The 22,986-nt window shown below is 39.7% G+C and overlaps 1 protein-coding gene across 1 annotated transcript in view; it reads right to left on the reverse strand.

The window, feature by feature from the left end:
- The window catches only part of LOC121858370 (insulin receptor-related protein-like), an 81,249-nt gene that overhangs the window by 55,463 nt on the left and 2,800 nt on the right, over positions 1 to 22,986 (reverse strand). The window contains exon 2 of the mRNA XM_042354812.1: positions 1 to 508. This exon is cut by the window's left edge and continues 1,528 nt beyond it. The gene's annotated coding sequence lies outside the window, so the exon portion shown is untranslated. The remainder of the gene's footprint in view (positions 509 to 22,986) is intronic.

A 22,986-nucleotide genomic window follows, 5' to 3' on the forward strand; every position in this document is an offset into this window, starting at 1 on the left:
AGACTCCTGAGATGGATAGGTCGAGAGGTATTATAAGTGAAGGAATAGTGCAGTGTCAGATCCCTGATTTGATAATGATCGAATTATTTTTATAACTTATCGTTGCGTTTCCATTTTTATTTGTTCATTTATCGGTATTAATATTTATCCTGACTTATTCTTACATCTTTTAATCACTTCTTTATCTTTACTTGTCAATTATGCTATTAAATTACGTTTCTGGGTTTCGATTTTTGTGTGTGTGTGAGCGATAGTGAAGCAGATAGGGACACCAGCCGCCACGACGCTACTTCCGGGCTATCCAGACCGACATCCTCTACCACACACACTGAGATGAAGGTATGTTTGTCAGTATACTCTTTGTAGTATACTGGAGAAACTAGTGTAGGATTGGTTATACTTCCTCAATATACTGTAGATCTTGGTTAAACGGTGGTTCGGTCATCCGTGGGGTTTAAATTCTTCACCAGAACTTCCCGAATCTCGACACCCGACACTGCCGACTCCCCTGTAAAAGAAAGAAACTGACGGTCAGACACATTTATTCACATATGTAACTCATTATAATTTCACCCTCTCGTTGAATGTAATACTGTGTGAGTGTTTTTGTATCTCTTCTAAGAAATATTACACGAAATACAGTAATAGGAGAAGAAATTTGGGGTATATTGAGGATACTAGATACATTATTAAGTTAGGTCAGGTTAGGTCAGGTCAGGTTTGGTTTGGTTTGGTTAGACTTAATTGAAGCAAAAAATCTCGAAGATAAGTCCAATGAAAACAAATTGAAGAAAGTTTGAGATGAATTAAAATATAACTCAAAGTAAAAAGGCGGATTCTATTACAAATTACTTATCGTCAACAATAAATAATTTAACCACGAGGAGTTTGTTAAATCATACGCAAGACCTCAGATAATACATACATACATACATACATACATACATACATACATACATACATACATACATACATACATCCATTTCTCTTGTTAAAAAAGGCGGAGTTGTTGTTTTTGTTTTTCAATGTATAATCAACAGATATAATGTCAGTAACAATAAGAATTTACGGTTGTTTTTGAAGTGGTTTAGTCTTCTCCACTGATCCTTACTCCACCCCACAAAACCCCACCCACATCCTCAAATCCACACCCCCCCACCGCCACCCGCAACCAGCAACCCACACCCACAGCCCACAACCCCACAACTCCTATAGACCCCCCAACCCCCACCCCACAACCCACACACCCTTCACAGCAAGGTTCTCCGACATTTGCCCACGTGCTGCCTCTTGGTCAGGTGGTTCTCTCTTGTACTGCCTATAGATTATGTTAGTTTATGTTCTTTCTCAGTTAATTGGTTGTTGGAATTTAATGCTGAAGATTAAAGCTTTTGTTAACAATCATTTGCTATTTTTTTTCATATAAGAAGAACTGCATAATATCGCCAGTGTGCAGAAACAATGAAAATCCCTCCTGCAATGTCTGTGGTGAATTAAAGTTCAATGGAATGGTTTTCTTTTTCCTAATCAGCATATTTGATTTAGAGAATTTGACATAAAATGGTACATGTACAGTATATTATTAAAACTAAAATCTGTTAGTGTTATCAGTGTGTTAATATAAAAGCACTTCAACTGGCTGAAAATTATTCAAGTGTCAATTTTTCCTTTCAAATTTTCTTTATCTCATTCCTCCTCCATGTCTCTCATTCTTATTCTCTTCTTCTGTCTCGTTTATTACCCTCGTTTCTCAGTCATCATCAGCGGTCACTTCTGGGTCAGGTCACCACAGGTCTGCTCGGCATTGGTAGTGATTTTTCCTTCCTTTCTGGGTTTGGTAAGTTAGTGGGAGCAAATTACCTGCGTTTCTTCCCTTCACAGTCATCAAACTCATCATCATCTCGAAAATTTCCGACAATTTCCACTTGTCTGAGGCTGCTTGTGGGATGAAGTTAGGTTGATGGGGTGTGGGGTAGACGGGGATGGGGTGTGGGGTAGACGGGGATGGGGTGTGGGGTAGACGGGGATGGGGTGTGGGGTAGACGGGGATGGGGTGTGGGAGTAGACGGGATGGGGTGTGGGGTAGACGGGGATGGGGTGTGGGGTAGACCGGGATGGGGTGTGGGGTAGACGGGATGGTGGGTGGGGTAGACGGGGATGTGGGGTATAAGTAGACGGGGGGGGGGCAAGTTCGAAACACGTGTTGGTTCCCGTCAAACAAGATAACCATTCATGACCAAGGTTTCTGACACTTCTGATTTTTTTTGGAGGGGGGCGAGGGACAAGAATGAATTTCCTTCAAAATATAATCAACATATGACACTTTATTTAGGGTAATGAATTAACAAAACAAAACACATAAATAAAAATAAGATTAGTAAAACTATTTGATAAATAATATTAATTTTTATTTCAGTCAGAAATACGTTGACTCTACAGGTGCCGCGGCGGCTGGTTCACAAGAATCAATCTTGGGTGACAAACTGGATTGCTAGGCAAGTCAAGATATATCGTTTGGCTTCTGATATGACCCGGTCTGGGCAGACCCGGTGACAGCGCTGTTGTTTAAGGTTAGTGTAGTTGTTGCCACTGGGTGCTTCACGAATCCATTTAAGGCCTGGATAGCAGTATTGTTGGCTGTTTGGTTAGCCAACTCTCACGGTGGGTTTAAAACCTCGAGCAGTCATGAGTCTCCCCAACTTAATGTTGTTATATCCTTCTAGACCATTTTGGCGGCAGTATTCTCTGTATTCGTTAAATAAGTCATTTTGACGGACCAGTTCATTATGGTCGAGCGAAGTGGAGACGAAGCTTTCCAAAAAGGTTGAAATTGGATCTATTATTTCACCAGTAATTTTGGCTCTTTTTGGTTCGTTCTGATCTTGCTCTTCTAATTTTCGTTTTCCACTAATGACACTATCAGAGTGCATGCTGTAAACGGCAGAATATGGGTGCCATGGCACGACTTCCATACAAGGTTGGAAGACGATTCCCGTATATCCGTACTTCTGGCCCTTACCGTTTATCCCGCCGATACGGGAGGGGGACTTCACACCCTTTTTTGCCAGTGTTCGCCCAACATTAACAATGGTAGCTGGCATTAGACCTCGGCATTTACAATACATCTTATACTTGTGATAGAGATCATCACGCAGTATCACATCGGTTTTACACCCAGTGATTTGTAGTTTCTGGTTAACGAATTCCAGGAATCCTTTTGTCTCAATGCAACGTCTTTGGGTTCGTTGTTCTTGCATTTTGTCATGCAGAATTTACTCAGACACCAGCAGCCATCCTCTCCTCTAGATAAATCGTAATTTATGTAGTAAGAGGTATTTGATGAGAATTGTGTCGTGTTGTAATAATGATGGTTATTATAGTGATGTTGTTTTGTAGTGATGATGTTTGTGTTATAGTGATGATGTTTGTGTTATAGTGATGATTTGTGTTATAGTGATGATTGTGTTGTAGTGATGATCATAGTGTTGTGTTGATGATGGTTGTGTTGTAGTGATGATGGTTGTGTTGTAGTGATGATGTTTGTTATAGTGATGATGTTTGTGTTATGGTGATGATGTTTGTGTTGTAGTGATGATGTTTGTGTTGTAGTGATGATCATAGTGTTGTGTTGATGATGGTTGTGTTGTAGTGATGATGTTTGTTATAGTGATGATGTTTGTATTGTAGTGATGGTGTTTATGTTCTAGTGATGATGTTTGTGTTATAGTGATGATGTTTGTGTTGTAGTGATGATGTTTGTGTTGTAGTGATGATGTTTGTTATAGTGATGATGTTTGTATTGTAGTGATGGTGTTTATGTTATAGTGATGATGTTTGTGTTGTAGTGATAATGTTTGTGTTGTAGTGATGATGTTTGTGTTGTAGTGATGATGTTTGTGCTATAGTGATGTTTGTGTTGTAGTGATGATGTTGTTATAGTGATGGTGTTTGTGTTGTAGTGATGATGTTTGTGTTATAGTGATAATGTTTGTGTTATAGTGATAATGTTTGTGTTGTAGTGATGATGTTTGTGTTGTAGTGATGATGTTTGTGTTATAGTGATGATGTTTGTGTTGTAGTGATGATGTTTGTGCTATTGTGATGTGATGTTTGTGTTGTAGTGATGATGTTTGTGTTATAGTGATGGTGTTTGTTTTATAGTGATAATGTTTGTGTTGTAGTGATGATGTTTGTGCTATAGTGATGTTTGTGTTATTGTGATGTTTCTTGTAGATTTTGTCTCCCTAAATAAACAAATTGTCAGTGTTAGGTGAACTATTTACACCCCCGTCTTACAATGCTTGGATCTGGAGAGTAAGTTGTTCCCTCCTGTCAATTGTCATCCATTGTCTGGCCAAGAACTACGGACAGCATCACTAAAATAAACAAATCCTAGTGTTTATTTTGTCAAACTCAGTCACGGTTCAGGTTTCTGGGTTCAGGAGATGTAGCGACGCTGGCAACACGACCCAACGCACACAATAACATGGCGGGAGGGAGATGTGACCCAGGGTACTGTGTTATAAGCTCAGAGGACGATGGAAGGAGTATCAATGTGGTGGAAACTAAAGGTTGGGGGGGGGTGTGTTTTGATCAGGTAAAATACAACCAGTGTTAATTAGATATCTATTTACAATGATTGATGGAAAGACGTAAAACACACTGAATAGATTTAAAACAAGATTAATTTTAGTAGAATAAATAAATACCACATTCAGTCATTAAACATGTTCTTGTCGCTGTATATTAGAAGCTCTTGGTTGTAAAGGAATATCAGAAAGACTTGGTTCTATTACCTTCTTGCAACACCTTTACTATATTGCATCACCGGCTGGGAGATTCTCACGTCTTAGTCTTGGTAGTTCTGAAGATGAAACACAGTGTCTCAGAAAAATGTATACAACACTCTCTTACAGTTTGTCGTGTAGATCGTATTAATATTTCTATTTCAACAATACCATTGGCTCCATTTGTTGATGTAACGATGTTTCTCCTACAAGTGAAGACGATGTTGCTGATGTAAAATAAACATTCACTTAATCTACACGAAAATATATAAGGGAGTGTGTATACATTTTTTTGAGACAGCCTATTTTTCGCCATTAAAAAAAAAGTCTATATTTTCTTCCGTTTCATTGTTTATCCAGATTTGTGGTGACGCGCATGTCTTCTCTTCTCACTGTCAACTGTTGAAATGTAAATCGTGGAGCAGAGGATGTGAGGTGTCCTGTCTTGCCTTCTCAGTAAGCTGCTCTCTCTAGGTTTTGCGACATCGTGGCATGACAAAAGGCCAGGCAGGCGACCAAGCCATGAGAGGTTTTTTTTTTATTTTGGTGTTTCTGAGTCGACTGTGGTTATATGCTTGTGGCGCTGACTTTCTTGATTGTCAGTCAGTTAGTTGGTCAGTCAGTCAGTCAGTCAGTCAGTCAGTCAGATTAACAAGGGTTATCTTAAGCTCTAACTCAATTGAGAAACACTTAAATGCATTAGTAATTGACAAAGAGTAAAATTATAGGTTAAAACACACACGCACACACACACACACACACACACACACACACACACACACACACACACACACACCTTGTACAACTCGAGGCACAGATATTTGTTGATGGTTAAGCCAAGGTTGCCTTCCTCCGTACTAGAAACTTTCATGCTTGAGTGACTAGGGGAGACGTAGCTACCTCTTGGAGGAGTCTGTTGCTGGTTTCACATGCAACTTTTGCTAACAAAGTGTGTGTGTGTGTGTGTGTGTGTGTGTGTGTGTGTGTGTGTGTGTGTGTGTTTATTAACCCATTCCATTACCCTTCCACCCGTATCCCTTGAAGTAAGTGTAAGTTTGCTATGCAGTCACTATCCATCATCAGACATATACAGTAAACTACCCCTAACACTGTGTACCATCAACCAGGACGAGGGTAAAGGAGTTATGGTGATGATGGTGATGGTGTTAGTGGTGGTCTTGGTGATGGTGTTAGGTATGGTGTGGTGATATTGGTGGTAAAACTCGTGTTAGTGGTGAGGATGGTGGTGAGGGTGGTGATAATGATGGTGATAACTCTTATCTTACTATGATTATCCCTTGGGGTTGAGTTTTTTTTTACACACACACACACACACCTAGACGACGGAACTATAGGACACAGTTAGGGGTCTGGATATAAATTAGAAGGCAAATGACCTGATTCACAAGAGTTATGGGCAAAGTGAACTAAAAACAAGAAAGATTCAGGTTAATTGCAATTATCGCGCCAATACAGCCAAGGTTAGGAGCTTGGAACAGTAATTAGAATCTCTCTTTTATCACGTGTCCTCTGTGTCTCGTTCATGACGCAATTGACAATGAAATTCTACATTGTAACATTCACGTAGATTCGTAGAAAATGATGATTGAAAGTGTTTTTTTTTTATTTCCTTCACCTCTCGACTGAACCAGAGTGTGGTAGGCTGTTGCTTGTGTTGTTGTCTGTCACAGGAATGTATTGTGGATTTTGATGTTGTCTTCCTCTCACACGATTCCATGATGCTTAGTTAGGGTTAGGTTAGGTTTGGCTAGGTTAGGTTTGGCTAGGTTTGGTTTGGCTAGGTTTGGTTTGGCTAGGTTTGGTTTGAATAGGTTAGGTTAGATTAAGTTAGATTCGATTCGGTTAGGTTTGATTCGGTTAGGTTAGATTCGGTTAGGTTAGATTTGCTTAGGTTTGGTTAGGTTTGGTAATAACGTTTGGGTATTCATTTGCCATGTAAGATAACCTTGGGTGGGATGGGGTGGTAATTCTGTCAGTCTGTCTGTCTGTGTCTCCCTCTTTTTCTGTCTGTCTGTCTGTCTGTCTCTCTCACAGGATAAAAACACAACCCAACTCTCCGTATCTCTGTGTAATATCTAGCGTTTTTTAATGAACTTCCAGCGAGGATATTCCAACCTCATATATTTCCCACCCTTAACCTAACCTACCCTAACCTAACCTACCCTAACCTACCCTAACCTAACCTACCCTAACCTAACCTAACCTAACCTACCCTACCCTAACCTACCCTAACCTAACCTACCCTAACCTACCCTAACCTAACCCACACACACACACACGAGAAGCCAAGATCATACAACAGGAACATTTCGAATTACACTTTTTAAAATTTTCTTTCAATCTCCTGAATTCGATTGTAGTTTGTTTACCATAATAATACTTACAATCAATTATATTTTCAAGTATAAGTTAGGTGTTATTATTACATTATATGAATTATCTTAAATAAAAAGTAATTAATCTTGAATGAAGTGTTACTATTCGTAAGGGCAATGAACCTGGAATGATATGTTTTTAATTCGCTGTGTCCAGACCAGGGGTATATTTCACTGATAAGAATCATAGCAGGGTAAAGGAAATGGTGTGTGTGTGTGTGTGTGTGTGTGTGTGTGTGTGTGTGTGTGTGTGTGTGTGTGTGTGTGTGTGTGTGTTTACATTCAAAGGAATACTTACAGTCAATCCAGTACCATACTAATAATAAAGCCAGAGTGTCATAAAATGTTTACTGTTCTGACATACATAAATAGAGATTAACTGACATACATATACTAGAAATTCACTGGATAATCAACGATCATTCAGACTTATATTAAACCCAACCCAACCCAACCCAACTCCAACCCAACCCAACCTAACCTAACCCAACCCAACCCAACCCAACCCATCCCAACCAACCCATCCCATCCTAACCCAACCCAACCCATCCCAACCCAACCCAACCCAACCCAACCCAACCCAACCCAACCCATCCCAACCCAACCCAACCCAACCCAACCCATCCCAACCCAACCCATCCCATCCCAACCCAACCCAACCCATCCCAACCCAACCCAACCCAACCAACCCAACCCAACCCAAATCCCATCCCAACCCAACCCAACCCATCCCAACCCAACCCAACCCAACCCAACCAACTCAACCCATCCCAACCCAACCCAACCCAACTCCAACCCAACCCAACCCAACCCATCCCAACCCAGCCCAATCCCAACCCAACCAACCCAACCCAACCCAACCCAACCCAAATCTAACCCAACCCAACCCAACCCAACTCCAACCCAACCCAACCCAACCCAACCCAACCCAACCTAACCCAACCCAACCCAACCTAACCCAAACCCAACCCAACCCAATGCACAGGTAAAAATATATAAATCCTGAAAATATGAACTTACGGAATAGTTTAATTAAGAGGACTAGCATTAGACAGGTGACCTTCAATATATACACAATGTTTTAGCCAACCAGCTTTAACAGGGGCACAGTTTCCTAGATGGTATTTATTGCGTGACGAATTTGCCATCACTGGTTGTACAGTATGTCGTAGTTTAAATACATATTTATTTATCTCTTTTTCTTCTGTATGTCTGTCTGTCTGTCCCCCACATGCGGGTTTATTTATTTTTTCTGTTTGTCTGTTTATTCCACCACCAGCACTCATATAAAGAGTTGCTCGCGGTAGTTTTATCAGATTAGGGTTACAGTTAATAGTGGAAAAGTGTGTGTGTGTGTGTGTGTGTGTGTGTGTGTGTGTGTGTGTGTGTGTGTGTGTGTGTGTGTGTGTGAGTACATGTGTCACACACACATACATAATTATTTTTAAGACATAACTTACACACACACACACACACACACACACACACACACACACACACACACACACACACACACACATGCACACACTATTTCTAACATGTTTTATTATAGCTGGACGGTGATTGGTTGGTCCAGTGTCATTTTATCGGCAGCATAATAATAATAATAATAATAATAATAATAATTTGAAGTTTTGTTGTGTTAGGTATCTGATTTTGGCAATGGTATACAAGGCCACATGTTAGAATACCTATAACTCACATATTGGTTGTCTAGTGTGTGTGTGTGTGTGTGTGTGAGAGAGAGAGCGAGAGAGAGAGAGAGAGAGACGCAGGTGACCACTAGTCTCTCTCTCTCTCTCTCTCTCTCTCACCCTTAGTTAACACGTAAATCCACACATCTGATTCATCCTTCACAACGAAACAATTACTGACACTTATAATATACTATTATGTTTTGATGTTCATGAAAGGACTAATTAAGGTGTCAGGTAAATTACAGGTATGATCCCATCCTTATCACACTACCTGTACATCCTCTCCTTCCTATACTTCTTCTTTCTTCTTGGTTCTCCTCTCTCCTCCTCCTCCTCCTCTTCCTCCTTTCCCTCCCTTATCTCCCGACAATCTATTCCTTACCTCCTCTCCTAGACCTGTTGTCACGCCCCACCCTCCACCTCTCTCTGCTCCTTCACCACATTCCTCCTGTCACCTGCAGCACTCTAGCTTGCTTCCCCACCAACACCCTCCTTCTCACACACCCACACACCCCTCCTCTCTTCCACACCCACACACCCTCCCTCCCCACACACACGCCCACACACACCCCACACGCCCACACACCCCCACACGCCCACACACCTCCCTTCACGCCCACACACCCTCCCCACACGCCCACACACACACCCCACACGCCCACACACCCCCTGCACGCCCCACACACCTCCTCCCCTTCACACCCACACACCCTCCCCTTCACGCCCACACACACCTCTCTCCCTTTCACGCCCACACACACCCCTCCTCCCCTTCACGCCCACACACCCTCCTCCCCCCACACGCCCACACACCCCCCTACACGCCCACACACTCCCTGGACGCCCCACACACTCTCCTCCCCTTCACGCCCACACACCCTCCTCCCCTTCACGCCCACACATAACCAACAACTCTATCTTTTATAATGTAACACAAAAACAAACTCACAATAGATATGTAAAACTGATGAAGTCTGTTGGTCGTTGGCAATTCGTAGATGACCCTGAGGTGAGGATGGTGAGAAGATAATGGTAGTAATTTGTGTGTGTGTATCATAAAATATTAACACACAAGTATTATCGTGGAGTGTATACGTGTGGGTGGGTGGGTGGGAGGGAGGGCAGAAGTCATTGACAGAAGCTGGCAAGACTCCAAGGCCAAACTAAAGGAGTCAGCGAGGGTCATATAGCCTAGTCCTAGTCCACACACACTGTAACATGTTATTTATCAATCCAAACAAGTTATATAAAATGTTTTCTAACAATGGCGTCCACATTAAGCACACTCGTCGATAATGAAAGGTCGAGTGGTGGGAAGGTGGTGATTACCGCAAGGACAGTTTGTTTGGTTCTTGTAAATCGTAATAACGAGACACGAGAAGATTCACTTTTCCCAAGATGATGGACATTTACAAAGTCCCCCCTAAGCAGCAGGGTCTTTTGTTTGTTTAATAGTGAAGTAGTTGACATGTTACTTCACTCGACCATTCAATTAGGTTAGGTCAGGTCAGATCAGGTTATGTTAGGTTAGATGTGTCCAATTAACCTCCCATCTCATATATTAACTAAACCGTCTCCCAAATTATGATACTCGTTTAGGTGAAGCCACAAATTAGCGTCATCAACAACGAAGTCCATTAAAACATTCGGGTGAGGAAGGTTATGAGGTGAGATGGAAGAGACTGACACCTGGACCTCCTGAGACACGGGGCTGTCACTTTACGATAAATAAGGGAAGTTGTTTTGGGGGATTAATTTACACATTCCTTCCCTTCCTTGTCTTAAGTATGTGGGACTGATGACCTAAACCTTTTGTCTAAAGTTACAGAAAATTAAACACTACTAATGTTTGTGGCTGAAATCAGAACGGATCAAAAAAAGAGTAAATTCAACTTTTATCGGTAAATAAGGAATTTTTTGGTCTTATTCTTATGAGGAACAACAGGAGGGGAAGCAGAAGTATGCTGGGGACAGGTGAAGGGAGTAAAGTCAGCAATAAATGAATTAACAGTGATAGAAGGTAAAGGGGTGTGTTCTTTAGTGACGATAATGTAGATTTACCTGATGGGGGGATTACCTGATGGGGGCATTACCTGATGGGGGCATTACCTGATGGGGGGGGGTTACCTGATGAGGGAGGTACTGAAAGAAGGCTTACCTGGGTTGTCTGACCATTATATGACAGAAGTAAGAATGGCTTTGAAAGGAAGACTCAGAAACGAAAGAGATTCCAAAAAGATAATAAGTTTGTAAATAAGAAACGATCTGGAGAGAGGGATAAGAGTAACTACATAATTAAAAAAAATAGCTGAGAATAAGCAGCTGTAAATGTTGAAGAAGAATAGAAACATAAATAGTTTACTTCAAATGAAAAAAAAAATGTGGAAAAGATAAGAGTCACTATGAGATTGTTACAAGTGAGTAAATAAAAAAGAAATGTATTTTTGTTACATTAGAATTTAACACTGAGGCAAATGTGTGTGTGTGTGTGTGTGTGTGTGTGTGAATACAGTATCCCTTATAAAAAAAATACGACAAAAAGACCCGCATGAAACCCAATTTTCCTTTAAAGTTCTTAAGTAAAAAAATCCTTAAAGTAAATGCATGATTAATGAAAGACAAATACGTGATTAACTACCCAATTGAGTCATTAGAAGGTAGTTTAGGAGAAATGAAAGTCAATCGCAATTCGCAGTGTTCGCTTGTAAACACTATTGACATTCTTAATGACAGGTAAGTTTGATCTCATTAAGCCGGATCTACCTAGGAAACAGGTATATAATATAGTAATTTAACTCAGCTTGTGTTAGTGTTATATTATAATGTGAAATAATTAGTTTAACTTAATTACGTTTGTTAACTAGTAATAATTTAGTATTAATGCAGCTTTTGAATAATAGGAATTGGGTCTCCCTATAAATATACTCGTATACAAATAAGTAAGTTAGAGGATATATAAGTGAATATATTTGTAAACAAGAGTCAAGGTATGTAAGTAAATAACAGGATATGTAAATATGTAAGTGGATTTGAAAGTAAGTAGGTAAGTAAATAAGAAGTAAGTAAGTAAGTAAGACAATGTATAAGTGAGAAGATTGAATGTTTGTAAGTAACAGGATATGTAAGCATGGACAGACAGACAGAGACAGACAGACAGACAGACAGACAGACAGACAGACACGGAATTCTACATCTGCCCAATACATAATCCAGTAATCATATGATAACATTCACTAAACAGATAGCCGTCGAATATATCCCAGTTATCTTAATTGATTTATACACAGGATTAAAGTCTGTAATATTCCGGTAAGTGAGACGTAATTACGGAAATAATAGTGATTTATTGCCAGTAGTCGGTCTGGCAGTCCGGTCAATGATTCTAGTCCGGATTAAGCTCCGTCTGTGGTATTATCATTCAGTTAAAGACTCCTGTTGATAATTTAAAAGTGATGTGTGATATTGAGTATTTGTTGTGTAAGGCGATGATAGTTATCTGTACTGTTTTATCGTGACTTTGAGATACTTGTATGTAAGTGAGAATACTACTACTACTACTACTACTATTACTACTACCACCACACACACACACATCGAAGCGGCAACAAATGGAGTCAATGTATTACAGTAACAGTGAATAACCTCAACATCAGTGCAGATAAAAGATGAATGTCAGTCATAGCTACGAACACAAGAATTAGTAGACGTGAATTTGTTTAAGGTGTAGCAGCTGTCGCCAACACAACAACCACACCCTAAGTTACGAGTTGCATGACCCAGTGTCGAGGAACAATCCGAGAAGACCGGACAACTCGCCAACTGCACTGGCTAACCATTACCCCGGAACACGATACGCAAATCGATTAACATCCAGGTCCCAATTACTGCTGGGTAGACAGAGACAAATGGCGTAAAGAAACTGACTCTAGTTTATGTCACCTGGGGGTTTGGGTAGGTTAGGTTTAGGTTAGGTTATGTTAGGTTAGGTTAGGTTAGCACTAGGGTGGTTAATCATAAGGTGATATAAACTCGGTAGTCAAATTTTCATGTCATCCCTTTATTCCTCAATAACTTAAAGATTTAAGAAAACTTTGGCTAAAATATAATAAAAAGGTCCCAATATGCCATCAAAAATACCTTAACACTCTAACATCCTGTGTGGTATTAATTTATTTCAGTTTAAGGTAAATGATAATATTGTAAGACTTTCTGAGGGTGAAGGGGTGACTCTCTGGCTAAGTCACCTGTGATTTATTTATTTATTTATTTATTTATTTATTTATTTGTTTTCCTGATTGAAGGATGAAAACAAGAGGATAAAATAGGTTGCTGTGCTGTGGAGTCATGAGGGAATCTAGACGCCATATTGGTTCTTCATCTGGTGTCGTTTAGTTTATCATTGAAAATTTAAGGTAACATTGAGGTTATTTACCTGTGAGTCTAAATTTCAGGTGTTTTGAATATCTTACGTCTTTATGAACCATAAGAAGCGTAAGTTATTGTTCATTGTTCCCCAATGTATATTTTATTATATGAATGAACATGTTCATTATACGTACGACAAGTTATGATGAACAGGTTTTGTTTTTACGGGGAACAGGCCACCTGGGCACAAGTCATCGACCCACAGCGGGGTCTGGGGGAAATAAGAATAAACTAATAAAAAACTACATGACAAAAAGGTTATATTAATCTATATCGCGAAGATGCCGGAAAACCAGCTTTATTAAGTGAGACAGATTGTATGAGTATGGAAACACAGAAGAAGGCAGAGCATTCCACAGTTTGGCTGTGTGAGGAAAGAAGGAGGTACCATAACGGGTTATTATAGTGTGACCGACATCCACAGAGAAACGGTGGGCACAGCGGGCAAGACGTGTGTTACGAGCCCACGGCCTTACCGGCGGTACACAGGATGCCAAATCCACGGAACATTGCCCGTTAAGGTACCTGTAAAAGAGAGAGAGTGAAGCAACATTGCGGCGAAGAGAAAGGGAAGAAAATTATCAACTAAAGAAGAGTCAATAATACGAAATGCCTTTGATTCCACCCTCTCTAACAGTTGGACAGAAGAAGAGCCACCCCAGATATGAGAGCAGTACTCCAAGTTAGGGCGAATGAATCCCTTATATACTTGAAGCAACTGCTCAGGAGTGAAGTAGCTGCGGCATCTGTACAGCATCCCCAACTTTCGGGAAGTATGTCATGTTAGGAAAATATTAACATTGCTTATTGTTCACCAGTGTTTATATTTCCAGTAGTTTTGAACATTACATGGGTTATATTTCGATATTCAGGGATTTATTTGTGACTCTGAATTGGTAAAAGAAACTCGGTGAGTGACGCAGGTGAACAATATACAATTGTTGTGTGGAACAAAGCAAAGCCTATCTTTAGCTGTGTGTGTGTGTGTGTGTGTGTAATAATAATAATAGACGGTTTATTAATAGAGTTGCAGCTGGTGGCTGAAAATACACAGACTTACATTTGATTTAGACATAATGATATAATATGCATTGAATACATTTACAGGGCTGTACAGTACATAAATCAGGAGTTGTTTATTATTTTAACAATAGATGGGATGGTGCTGTTCTTATATCTATCAGTGCGGGCTCTTATGGGCTGAATTTTGTTGTAGTGGCGGACTGCGTGAGTTGGGTGGGGGGCTGCAGGTGGCAGGAGGTGGCGATGACGAGGGTGGTGCAGTAGTCCACTGCCAAACCTTTCCAGTGTGTGTGTGTGTGTGTGTGTGTGATTCCTTCTCTCACTGTGTAATTCATTTATTCTTTTGTTATTCATTAGTTAATAACACCGTTCATTTATGATTTACTAGCAAAATTACTCGGCTTCACACGGGTTAGGTATACTGTATACCTTGACTGCCACAGTTTGTCCTTCCTGACACGAGTAACCAGCTCCCACAATCGCCGTGGTGATATCTCAGTCGGGGAAGATGTTTGGTTCTTGCCTGGACCACCCGGGTGTTTGTGGTCAATAGTAATACCTTAGTGCACAACCTTGGTACCCAGGTAATATGTGTGTAAAGTTTCAGGTCTCTAACTGCTGCCGTTTTGGAGCTTTGGCTGGAAGACAGACAAACAGACAGACAGACAGAAACAATCACAGACAGACAGACAGACAGACACCCCGGGGTTAGTTATTTCTAGTGTTTATTTATGTATCAATAGTTAAATTAATTATATCTCTTATTTATTAGTTAAATCAATTATTTGTTTGTTTATATTTTATCTACCTTTACACAGTTCACTTGGTGTGTTGACGTGTTCAGCCGCTTGTGAATGTTACATGGTTGACCGCTCACCCGTCAAGTTGTCCACACTGCCTCCAGTAACTGAATCTCACGCGTTTTATCGACAGAATAACAACGACACTTTAAAAAATCGTCGGCATTTAAAAAAGTTGTGTGTGCGTGTGTGTGTGTGTGTGTGTGTGTGTGTGTGTGTGTGTGTGTGTGTGTGTGTGTGTGCGTGTGTGTGTGTGTGTGTGTATAAATAAAAGTAAATAAATGACAGTAGAGAAATATACGACTCTATGTGTAGCCTTGAGCGGACGAGCACCTCACTGGTCTGGCAGATGATAATTCCTTTAGATGGAGTCCAGTCCTAATTGCAATCCGACAAGATCTCTTTATTAGGATTGGGGCCCAGTCCAACTGAATCTAACACCGTGGTTCTCAATCTTAATGGCTAGATTAGATTTCCGTGTTGGTCTTATATGATTAGGCTCTGTTCTTAATGTTTGACTATGATTATAACCCTATATCTTTATCCCCTTCCTCCTCATTATCAAAACCCAGAGGAGAGTTCAGGAGCCAACAAACACCTCCCCACTCTACGTGTCCTTTAATTACTTACCTGTGCCCGCTAATGACCTTGTCTGTGTCAAGGTGTCTTCAGGAAGGAGACGAGAAGCACTTAAAGGCGAGTGTTCCGTTGTCTCTGTGTTACGTTGTTCCTTAGTCACGCAGCTTCCGGTTACACAGTATCTACTCACACAGTATCCAGTCACAGATCAACCAGTCACAGATCAACCAGTCACACAGCATCCAGTCACAGATCAACCAGTCACACATCATCCAGTCACAGATCAATCAGTCACACAACATCCAGTCACAGATCAACAGTATCCGACTCTCATCACATTAGTCTTATTTTGAAAACACCTGAACAGAAAACATCACGAATCATTATAATAAGGAAAGAACAGTTTATAATACCACACCTAACCTAACCTAACTCCACAGGTAGCATTATAGTTTATTATTCATTAATCAGGTGAGCTACACTGAGGGGGAGAAGCTAATTATCAGGTGATCTATCCTTGACGAAAGAGGGATAAGAGTAAATATGATAATTATATAGAAAAGCAAAGTTCACAAATCACGTTTAATGACAAGAGTTTTAATACTTTCACCAAAGTTATTATACAGGTAGGTAATTAGCCTCGCCATCCACCTGTCCGTTCTCTTACCTCACACACTTTTACGGGAATATCCACCTGAGTCTTGGTAATCTCAGCATCGAGGTCTAGACGTTATCTTTACTGAGTTTGCTCTTTTTCCTTTTCTCCCTTCCTTTAATTCCTTCTCCCTTTCCCTTTCCGTTATCTGTGCACTTTCTGTCAGTTAGTCGTTCTGTGTATCGTGTTTTACTGGGCTGTACGACCCAACACGACTACAGGTATAAGCCATTGAACAAGACGACAGCTAGTGGACGACGACATACGTCTAACGAAAGGGCAAAACAAAAACTCTCGGTCACGGACATAACAACGAACGGCGACACATTAAAAAAGGACAGATCATTAAAAAGGGGAATTCTTACGTACGGTACTTGATATTTTTTTTAACATTATATACGAGTACAAATATATAAGAACATAAGAAGAACATAAGTATAATAAAGCATGTACCTTTATATAGAAGAGTGAACTATAGATCTATATCACAAGATTACAATGTGAAAAAAGATCAAATTTGTAACGTGAGAATATATGAATGAAAAATATTTTGTGAATAGGATTTAGGAATTTTAGTCTTATACCTCTGAACTGAATAGAGATTTTCAGTGTTAATTGACAATCATGCTTTGTTTATTTGACCTGAATAATGGAACAATGAGACAGGTGGAATGCAATTATCACAAACGAAGCCAAGTGCCGTGAATACAGTTATGGATTCTTAATGGTTTGCAGGTCTATATTTCTCGGTAAAGTCAGTTCTGAAATAGTCTGATCTGTGTATAGTTGATGTGACGTGTTTGTGTGTGTGTGTGGAGAGAGAGAGAGAGAGAGAGAGAGAGAGAGAGAGAGAGAGAGAGAGAGAGAGAGATAAGAGGGAGAGAAAGAGGGATGAGAGGGAAAGAGAGAGGGGTTAAAGGTTTTCTCAGTTAAGTCAGTCAGGATAGAAGTTACTGCTATACTTTAGAGAGAACAACAAAGCCCATCAACAGGTGATACAAAATATAGATACAATTTACCTGTATATAATTAATATTCGTGTAAACAACAAAACAAATGTACGTGAAGCTGTTTGATTAAAAAAAACAACTGGGAAGAGATGAACTGAAAATAAATATCTTCGTTGAATGAAGAGAATTTGTCAACGAGTAGTGGGAACGAGTGTGGAACAGTGATACGAGGCAAAGCTCCCCCGTGCGTACGTTTAGTGAGGCGGAATGAGGTTTTAATTTAACTGTTTTAGTGACGGTGACAGAGACTTGAGTCACCCACTACCACAACTACCACCACCACTCAACCTGATTCACCTACCTACCTACCTACCTACCTACCTGCACTGACTAGCAATGACCCCACGTGAGAATTCTATGACAAATTTATATCTTGTCTGCCACCTGAATGTTGTCTCACCAAAACACAACAAAATTATTCAAGGAGTTGTCAAGGTCATCCTCAACCTGGAGAAGGACCTCACGTTGAGAACATCAGCGACTGAGAAACAAACACGACAGAACTGACCTGGATTTCTCACAAACTTTTTCGTTTGAGGAAAATTTTGGTGAGGAATTTTATTTACTCAGCTGCCAGGTCCTAGTGACAGGATAAACTTTATTGGAGTAGATGGTAACGATGGTGGATAGTGGTGGATGTGGATGGTGGATAGTGGTAGATGAGGATGATGACAGTGGTGGATGTGGATGGTGAAGGTGGTAGATGAGGATGATGACAGTGGTAGATGAGGATGGTGACTGGTGGATGTAGATGGTCATAATAGTGCGTATGGATGGTGAGGATGGTGACAGTAATGGATGAAGATGGTGACAATAATGGTTGAAAATAGTGAAATTAAACTAATCTTTAGGGTTATAACTCTAGCTAAAACTTGACTCTTTAAGCGACAGACTTGAACGTTTGACCCAGCACCGAGTATCACCGCACCATTAGTCAACGGCCGCCTGAGAACTGCCTCTACCACTCTGGGCTAATTGTTCTAATTACCTAATTTTCCACCTCAGTCACCTGGGATTATTATTACCTCCAATAATGACTTCTTCCTCTTACTGCTCTTTCTTCTTCTTTCCCTCTCTTATTCTTCCTTTCCTCTCTTATTCTTTCTTCCCTCTCTTCCTCTTTCTTCCCTCTCTTCTTCTTCCTTCCCTCTCTTATTCTTCCTTCCCTCTCTTCCTCCCCTCTCTTCTTCTTCCTTCCCTCGCTTATTCTTCCTTCTCCTCCTGCTACTCCTTCTCCCTTTCCTCTTTTTTCTTCTTCCTCCCTCTCTTCTCCACTGATTTCATTTCCTTCTTCTTCCTCTCCTTCCCTTCTTCTCCTCTGACCCTTCCTCCTCCTCCTCCCTTTTCTGGCCCCTTCTCTTCCCTCCTCTCTTCTCTCTCCTCTCCTCTGACCCCTCCTATCCTCCTCCTCCTCCTCCGCCTCCTCCTCTCTCACACACGTGGAGATGATCTGCGCTAATCATTATCAATTGTGGAAAACCTAAAAAAAAAAAAAATATTTATATAACTGATCAGAATGTTTATTTACATTCGTCCGGTAAATTATATATTTTACATAAAATTGATGGTGTTATTGGCGTTAATGGTGGTGGGGATAATGTGTGGTGTTAATGGTGATAATGTGTGGTGTTAATGGTGATAATGTGTGGTGTTAATGGCGATAATGTGTGGTGTTAATGGTGATAATGTATGGTGTTAATGGTGTTAGGTTAGGTTACCTTCGAGTGGTTATTCTTTAGATGAACCGAAAATTTAATTAGAAAAAAGTATCCAACACTTACCCTGGTAGATGATGACGTCACTGGGGGTAGGGCAGAGAGAAGGAAATAGAACCACTAATTACATATTAATAACCAATAATCTCGTAATATTAATCTTCGTTCATTAAAAAAAAATCACTATATTATTTTTCCCGGTATGTATATTGTATAATTTTAATATCGCTCATACACAGTTAACATATTCATTTAAAATACGATATAAGTAATTAATAAAACCCATGAAAAATATTGTAAACGAAATGGACTGAAAATACTCGTAAAATATTCACATAAACTGCAAGTCATGTCTGTACAGGATGTCGCAGAAAATTGTATACAGAATCACTTACAGATTTTTGTTGGGATTGAGTGTATGTCTGTGTGTATGTCTGTGTGTATGTCTGTGTGTATGTCTGTGTGTATGTCTGTGTATGTCTGTGTGTATGTCTTAACGTGTGAGAAACCACAGACATAAAAAGGTGTAAACAATAACATTCACACGTAGAGAAAAATAAGTTGTTTACGATGTTTGTAAATAAATGGTAACTATTCATAACATTTTTCCTTTTCTTCAAGTTGCTGTTGTCAAGTGTGTGTGTGTGTATGTGTATGTGTGTGTGTGTGTGTGTGTGTGTGTGTGTGTGTGTGTGTGTGTGTGTGTTCTCATTCTCTCTCATGTTGTGTAAAAATCACCAAACTAATGATTAATTTTGCAGTTTAAACGTCATGTAATATAATGCTGCTCACACTATAATGCTGCTCACACTATAATGCTGCTCACACTATAATGCTGCCCACACTATAATGCTGCTCACACTATAATGCTGCCCACACTATAATGCCGCTCACACTATAATGCTGCTCACATTATAATGCTGTTCACACTATAATGCTGCTCACACTATAATGCTGCTCACACTATAATGCTGTTCACACTATAATGCTGCTCACACTATAATGCTGTTCACACTATAATGCTGCTCACACTATAATGCTGCTTATAATGCTGCTCACACTATAATGCTGCTCACACTATAATGCTGCTCACACTATAATGCTGCTCACACTATAATGCTGCCCACACTATAATGCCGCTCACACTATAATGCTGTCACATTATAATGCTGTTCACACTATAATGCTGCTCACACTATAATGCTGCTCACACTATAATGCTGTTCACACTATAATGCTGCTCACACTATAATGCTGTTCACACTATAATGCTGCTCACACTATAATGCTGTTCACACTATAATGCTGCTCACACTATAATGCTGCTCACACTATAATGCTGCTCACACTATAATGCTGCTCACACTATAATGCTGCTCACACTATAATGCTGTTCACACTATAATGCTGCTCACACTATAATGCTGTTCACACTATAATGCTGCTCACACTATAATGCTCCTCACACTATAATGCTGTTCACACTATAATGCTGTTCACACTATAATGCCGCTCACACTATAATGCTGTTCACACTATAATGCTGTTCACACTATAATGCTGCTCACACTATAATGCTGCTCACACTATAATGCTGCTCACACTATAATGCTGCTCACACTATAATGCTGCTCACACTATAATGCCCTTCAGATCAGCTACAGTAGTTCGCAATGGATGAAATTCGTGTGGCTGAGTTCTACAATCTGATGACAGCAACAAGTTCAGATTAACAATTTATCATCGTAAATTGCAACATGAAACTCGAGGATTGTGAAAAATGATAATGAACGATAATGTTGATAATTTATACATGCAATAATTACCGATAAGATGAATACTTTATACATATTACATCATCATCTATACATATGGACTCTTATAGCTGACAGGTGACTCAATGATGGGGTGAGATGTGGTTAGGTTAAGTTAGGTTAAAGTTAGGTTAAGGTTACGTTAAGGTTAGGTTAAAGTTAGGTTAAAGTTAGGTTAAGGTTAGGTTAAGTTAGGTTAAAGTTAGGTTAAAGTTAGGTTAAGGTTACGTTAAAGTTAGGTTAAGGTTACGTTAAGGTTACGTTAAGGTTAGGTTAGGTTAAGTGATTAGTAACGTTGTTGGTATAGGGAAAAAATAAATGAAACAGGAAAGAAGATGTAAATGGGATGTTACTACTACTACTACTGCTACTACTACTACTACTACTAATAATAATAATCACACGGGCAGTAGAAAAGGTAAATTAAAACTGTGTTAAACATGTAGTGAAACAATAAAGTAATATCGACAGAAAGGAAGTTAAAAACAACAAAACAGAAAAAAAAATAGAAATCAAAGTACATAACAATTTTAAAATATAACCCTGATTTAAATACACCATATTAGAAACAATATGATATTCTACTTAATTAACAGCAGCTTGGCAGTCAGTTCAGAATATAGTGTGACGCCATTATATTAACAATAGGTAACTCTGTGAAGCATACGTGATCCAACTTATAAATAAAGGAATTTTTGCAAGCCCAGACAGACTCATTACGCCTCCATGTTGAGTGTGTGTGTGTGTGTGTGTGTGTGTGTTAGAGGTCACAGGTTAAACTCTCGCTTGTCTCATTAGTTACTTGTGTAGTGTATGGTGTATTACTATGAAATTCAACACCAGCAAGTGCAGCGTACTTAATATTGGAAGAACAAATACTTATAATGTATACAGCCTTAACAACATCAACCTAGAGAAGTCGACTTGTGAAAGAGACCTAGGGGTACTTGTAAGCCCGGACCTACGGCCTAGAAAACAGTGCGTTAATGTTCGAAATAAGGCAAACAGAATATTGGGTTTTATATCTAGAAGTGTAAGTAACAAGAGTGCAGAGGTCTTATTGCAACTATATCTTGCGCTAGTCAGGCCGCACCTCGATTATGCGGTTCAGTTCTGGTGCCCCTATTATAGAATGGATATAAATTCACTAGAGTCGGTGCAGCGAAGAATGACAAAAATGATTCCGGGACTTAGAAACCTTCCATATCAGGATAGGTTAAAGAAACTTAACTTGCATTCCCTAGAAAGACGAAGAGTGCGGGGAGATATGATAGAAGTATTTAAGTGGGTGAAAGGGGATATAGATAAAGTTCTTATAATATCCGAGCAGGATAGGACTCGGAGCAACGGATTCAAGTTGGATAAGTTTAGGTTTAGGAGGGAGATAGGAAGAAACTGTTTCACAAATAGGGTGGTGGACGAGTGGAACAAGCTTAGCAACTTTATAGTAAGTGCGGGAACTCTGGAAAGTTTCAAAAGGAGGCTAGATAGATTCATGGATGATAGAGAGTGGTAGTAACTCTCGACAGGAGCTGCCATGCACAGGCCAACCGGCCTATTGCAGACTCCTTATTTTCATATGTTCTTATGTATGTATGGGGGAAATAATGTTAATCTTGTACTTGAAGTTATTTAATATCAAGTTTGTATTTTCTCCAGTATTTTGTTTTGTTTACCTGGCCAGAATTATAATTAAGGTGTGATGTCAGTGTTTCGTCCAATTGTTTATTATTTTTCTTGCTGTTTAACTCTTTTAATATAGTCTTACAGCTTTTTTTATGTTTTAGTTATATTTAAGAAGTGTTATATTTTGCTGGGATATTTTATTTCTTTTTTTCTATTAATTTTCTCAAGGTTTGAACATGTACTGATGACCTGAGGTAAAAACATAAATGTCTATCATCTGCTTACTGGCCGCTGTGTATCTACTATATCATATTAATTAACTGTTAATGACCCTTAATATCTTAACGGCCTTAATACATGGAAAATCGGCATAATAAATCAGGTCGTGTTGGTCGTGGTTGAGAGGCGACGTACAGCGTTGGGTCAGTTTGTTTACACTTTGCTCACGTCTCCCGTCAC

This window comes from Homarus americanus, unplaced genomic scaffold, assembly GCF_018991925.1.
Source record: "Homarus americanus isolate GMGI-L3 unplaced genomic scaffold, GMGI_Hamer_2.0 scaffold57980, whole genome shotgun sequence".
Taxonomy (NCBI): domain Eukaryota; kingdom Metazoa; phylum Arthropoda; class Malacostraca; order Decapoda; family Nephropidae; genus Homarus; species Homarus americanus.